At 36.9% G+C, this 5,877-nt stretch overlaps 2 non-coding genes across 2 annotated transcripts; both read left to right on the forward strand.

Annotated features, from left to right (window-relative positions):
* The first annotated feature begins 5,122 nt into the window (after positions 1–5,122).
* Positions 5,123–5,240, forward strand: LOC145677152 (5S ribosomal RNA). The gene has a single exon (XR_014129649.1). It is a non-coding gene; the product is annotated as a 5S ribosomal RNA (ribosomal RNA).
* Positions 5,241–5,417: 177 nt separating this feature from the next.
* On the forward strand, positions 5,418–5,536 carry LOC145677155 (5S ribosomal RNA). The gene has a single exon (XR_014129652.1). It is a non-coding gene; the product is annotated as a 5S ribosomal RNA (ribosomal RNA).
* Positions 5,537–5,877: the final 341 nt, after the last annotated feature.

The raw sequence follows: 5,877 nt of genomic DNA on the forward strand, positions 1-5,877 counted from the left end.
TATTTTATTTTTTACCTCAAATATGTAGGACACTTCTCCTTTGTACATCAATTATTATTATTAGTTCAACTTGTTTACAAGTTAAATGAAAAGAATAGTCGTTATCGTGTGATGATTGTGCTCATTAGGCTAAAGAAGACTCGTGATAAGAAAGAAAAGAAGAACGGTGCTCAAGTTTCGTCACAGCATATTCTCAAAAATTTACAGGCAAAATTCAGTGTTCTGCATGAAAAGGCATATTTGTACGAAAAAAAAAAAATTCTGCAGACGACAGAATTAAATAAAGTAATACACATGTATTTTAGAGTTACTGGTGTAAAATCATTACAAGTGCTTTGCCAGGTGGCCAATAAAAAGCACGAATACTATTTAAGGGAGCCAAAACAGGAGAAAGCTGGGGGCCTGAGCGATAGCAAGAATGTGCGTCCAAAGTGAACAGGAGCGAAGGCGACGCGGGTATACGTATAAGCAAGGGTAGTGGAAACCAGTTAGTTTTCGAGTTTCAATAGCACTTGTCATGCATCCATACTAGTAGCGCCCCGCTTGTAAACATTAAGTACACTATGCAAGAATACACCGCCGGTGGAAAATAGTACCTAATACAGTTATCTTTCATATATACTGACTTATTTTACAGTAGTAACCCAACACTAGTAAACGTAAAATAAAAGTGTATAACTTTATATTTAATTCTATCGCCTGGCTTAGTTTTTCACCTGTAAGATGTACTTATTTAGAGCAAGTTTCTTAACTAGCAAATTAAACCGAGAACCACAGCAACCATATATATATTCTTATGATGTACTTTTCTTTGAGTGGTGTTCTCTGTCTATTGAATAACATTTTCTCAGTTTAATGCTAGCAAAAAACAAAACAAAATCAAAGTGTTTCTATATAAATTTAGTTCACCGTGTTGTAATATCACATGGAATTGAAAAACGAATAGTCGAACCTCTGCTATCTCGATCAAACTTCTCAGGATGATATACTGACTTACCGCAGAAGTTCGACTGAATACGTTTCTCAGTTCCATGGGAGAACCTGGAGAAGCAAAAGCCTGCGCAACGGAAAATACTAAATAAACTTGTAGAGCAGGTCAAGATGTATCATCATGCCAAGTTTCATTCAGATCAGAGAAGTTTGGCTGCAGCCATTTTCATTACAAAGCACAAAATGGATGGTCCCTAACCTCGAGAATCTTCACAATTGTCGACGAGTTGAACTGCACTCATCTGATCAAAATCAAACTTAAAATGACAGTTCACTTTCAACTGTTAAATAATATGATATGCAGGCTTCTGCTTTCCTAGTTACAGTCTATCCACTGTGGTATGCATATTAGTACAAATGTGAGAGTGCATATTTATTAAAGATTTGCTTCAAAAAGCGATGAAAGACATAGGCATTGCCGCGGGCGGTGATAACAAGATGCCGGAAAACGAACAAGCAGAAAGAATATGGGCTGAAGAAGTGTAAACGACGACGCGGCGGCCCGTAAAGGTGTTGCCGTCCTATTAAATGAATAATATCAAAAGAAAGAAAAAAAAAGTAAAAAATTTCGCGCTCGTAATCAAGACAGAAAGCAACTAAAGGAAATCTTTGTTTTACGTCCCACGTTATGCCGCTTAGGCTAAAAGAGGCGCTGATTATGAGAAATGATTGAAATGGTGGTGGAATGAAGAAAGTGGGAGGAAACGGGAGAACCCCGCGGTAACCCACCGCACATAGTTTTTGTCCACCATAAAGTTAACTTGGCGGGGGCTCAAGACAGAAAGACGGTTGGAAAAACAAATAAACGATGTTGCATCCCGTAAAAATGTTCGCGACCTATGAAATCAATATTTTTTCTTAAAGAAAAAAAAGAATTAAAAAGAGAAAAAAAGGTCAAAATTTCGCGCTCGCTTCGCTCGCGATCAGCAGAGAAAAGAGGACGTGACGCACCCCTAAAAGTGTTGGCGACCGATTGAATAAATATTGTGGGTAAAAAAAAAAAAAAAAAAAAAAAAAAGTCAAAAATTTCGCGCTCGCTTCGCTCGCGATCAGCACAGAAAGAAGGACGTGACGCGCCCCTAAAGGTGTTGGCAACCGATTCAATACATATTGTCGGTAAAAAAAAAAAAAAAAAAAAAAAAAAAAAAAAAAAACGCTCGCTTCGCTCGCGATCGACATGAAAAAGGCAACGACGTGACGCCCCGTAAAATTGTCGGCGACCTATTCAATCAATATATTCGGTTGAAAAACAAAGTCAAAAGTTTCCCAATCGCTTCCCTCCCGATCGACATAAAAAAAAAGGCAACCCCTTCACCTCTCCTTATGCATTCATCAGTAAACATACAACCATAGATCACAATACCACTCACATCACCTATCAGTTCTCCACGTCCATCAAGATCCAATCATCGCCCTGGCCCTTTATGATGATACACAACATTACATGTTATTGTGTGCATTGCCCCGCGTTACAATACATGACCAAAAAAAAGAGAAAAAGAGCTGCACTGCTTCAGTGTAGACATGTTCGTATTCGTAGAAAATGATTTTAGGTACACGATAGTACAGTAATCTATCTTCACATGCTTCAGATGTGAACGATACCTACACATGAAGAGGGCTCCCGAGGTTTCCTTTTCCAATAGGATGGAGCTCCACCACACTTGCAGAATGACGAGAAGTTATGTTAATAAATATATCCCAGAGTGTTTCGTAACTCGCCCTTGGTCCTAATGATGAAGCGTTCTTCAGATGGCCCCGATGTCTCCACACATGATACTATGCGACTTCTTTTCACGAGGCTCTCAAAGATCACGTTTGTGTCCTAACATTCTCTGCAGATATGACACAGCTGCGATAGCGGATCACAGAAGCCTTTCCTCTCCTTACAAGAGACGTGTTCATTCGAGTATGTGAGTAATTCGACTATCGATTAAATATCTCCCGTGTCACGATAGTAGTCACTTTCAATTCTTCTAACGAAGGTAAGAAAAAATGCTATACAAACTTCCTTTCGGTATATAAAGGATTAGGGGCCCAGAGAATATTTTCTTTCAAGAGGATACATTCTTTTTCGAACACCCTGTATATAGATCCTCTAATTATAACTGCAAACAAAATGTTGATTTTGCAATTGCTTCCATGAGAGAATATTCTGTGCACTTTCTTTCTGAAGGGCCGGGCCTAAACGTTTTCCTTAATCATTAAATTTAGTAGTTATCTACAATTACATAGTTTTCCATTGTTCTCAAAATAAAGATTTTTCTCTATGAATTGTTGAATGTTGCTAGGGATATTGAAGTAATTCTTTTTAGTGTTTTTTTCTTTACAATAATGTACTGAACGCCTGCATTAAGGAAGTTCGTGTGTCCATCTTGCAAAATGTTTCGTCTTTTTTCATGCCCACTAAGGTAAATATTCATTTTGCTCTTTTCTCTGTATGCAAACCACATTTCTTAAAGGCAACATTTTCATACAAATGTAGTACTAAAAACTTCTAATTGGCAACATCTGGGCTGCGAAGAGGAAAAAGAAAGAAATCTCGTACGTATTCGCGCGCAATTCGGAATTAGCCAATGAAAAGCACAAAAGCGGCCACCATCTCTCTCTCTTTCTTATTAACGGTTTTGTACTTTCTGCAGTTCTATCAGTGCTGCTAACCTCTTACTATATCATTGAATATGTATGTTTAGATATATATATATATATATATATATATATATATATATATATATATATATTTTTTTTTACAAAAAATCATACTACTACGGAATAATATTAAATGCCTTTAAACCCTCATTTCTGTTTGCACTTTCTGTTACACTACCTTCCCCGAACTTCTTTCAAGTTATTAAGTGCAGAACGGGGAGTTATACATATTTACTTGCGCTTTGACAATATCTGCACATTGTGTAATAATAGGAGACGTATAAAATAAAACTATATACTAATACGTATATATATATATATATATATATATATATATATATATATATATATATACAGTACACATTCCACTATCCGAGGCTTTCCTTTTCTTTTCTTGCTGACGATAAATTACGCTTTTAGAAATGTTGTCTGAAAACAATAAGAATATGTGCAAAAAATACAATCAGAGGTAGAGGTCTTTAACAGGAAATAAGCAAGGGAGTTGAAAAATTTTTTATGCATGTAAAAAATATAGACATGAACCAACTTGTGAAATAAAAAGACCAGAAAACTACTCTTTCTAAATTATGTGTAAACTTTTTACCGAAAACGAAAGTTGCACGAAAGACTTTTTGTCCGTTTTTTGGCCTCCGGTGCTTGGGGTCCCTGATTCAATCCCAGCTCGTGCCGTGTGAACTTTGTCGTGCATAAAGACCGTGCTCATGGGTTTTCTCGGGTTTCTCCCGTTTCCTCCCACTTTCTTCATTCAGTACTCATCATCACCGTCTCCTTTAGCGTAACCGGTATAAGTATGCGACGTAAATCTAAATATTTCATTTCATTTCCCTTTTCTGCTCATACTGCTGATTATGCGCGATTATGCCAACATCCAACTCCGCGGATAATCGTGCGATTACTGTATATACAACTAATACAGATACAACTAATTATATTATCAGTTACAGTATCGGTTTTTATTTACTAATTTGCCTCACTTTATTTGCATCCCTGCAGTAAATAATTCTTATCGATAATAGTTAAAATGTATATTACATTTTAGTGCTTCACGACTGAATGATCATCTGCCTTACGTTATCTCGCAGCTGAAGAGAATGCTACACTGAAAACTACCTTGCGTTATAAAGGGTAAGTGAAACATATCTTAAAAATATCTTTCATACATTTCATTGTGTACATTAAAGAATGTAAGTTTGCCTTTTTCCTGTAATCAATACTTAATAAAGGATTTATTTTTATTTATTTATATACAATTTCATACGTGGTTCGTGATAGTAAACTCGATAGGACACAGTGGCACTATGAACATCCGAATCACTCATCATTCGAACATTCAAATATTTATTCGAATATTAGTATATTCCAAGTAATGTTAACGACGTTAATATGCTTGCCTTTATAGTTAATAATGTCAATTCTTACTTAAAACATACTTCCTTAACAGGACATTGAAGAAAAGGTAGTTGCCAACGGCCATACCATGCTGAATATACCGGTTCTCGTCCGATCACCGAAGTCAAGCAGCATCGGGCCTGGTCAGTACTTGGATGGGTGACCGCCTGGGAACACCAGTGCTGTTGGTATACTTTTTCTAATTTTGTTTTTCACAAAGACGAATATTCTCACATCGTTCACCACGATAATTTCGTAATCATGCATTACTTAAAACAATTAGCAACGCTTTCCACGCGCTGGTCTTTTTGAGTATTCACCGACAAACCTACGTAGCTACAATAACTCACTCGAAGCCATATGCATTCGCCAACGGCCATACCATGCTGAATATACCGGTTCTCGTCCGATCACCGAAGTCAAGCAGCATCGGGCCTGGTCAGTACTTGGATGGGTGACCGCCTGGGAACACCAGGTGCTGTTGGCATCTCTTTTTCAAATTTCATTATCCTTCAAGTACGAAAATACTAGAAACATTAATTTTATAGTACTTTCAAGAGATAATTTATCAACATTATTTCATAGCGATTAATCGATATTCTAAGCGTTATACCCACTATTTCTTACACTAACAGCCTGTTTATTTGCACGGCACATTAAAATAACCTGATTTCCGATCCGTGTGCACCTACTACTATACTTAACACGGAATGTATTACCACTTTTTAAAAGTAAATTATTATGACTAAGTGTAGATCTCCGGCGAGTAAATGCCTTTCGTATACAAGCACGACACATCTCCGCTATGTGCTTTACTTTTTTACTAAC

This window comes from Thermobia domestica, unplaced genomic scaffold, assembly GCF_964235325.1.
Source record: "Thermobia domestica unplaced genomic scaffold, izTheDome1.hap1.1 HAP1_SCAFFOLD_660, whole genome shotgun sequence".
In the NCBI taxonomy this organism is placed as follows: Eukaryota; Metazoa; Arthropoda; class Insecta; order Zygentoma; family Lepismatidae; genus Thermobia; species Thermobia domestica.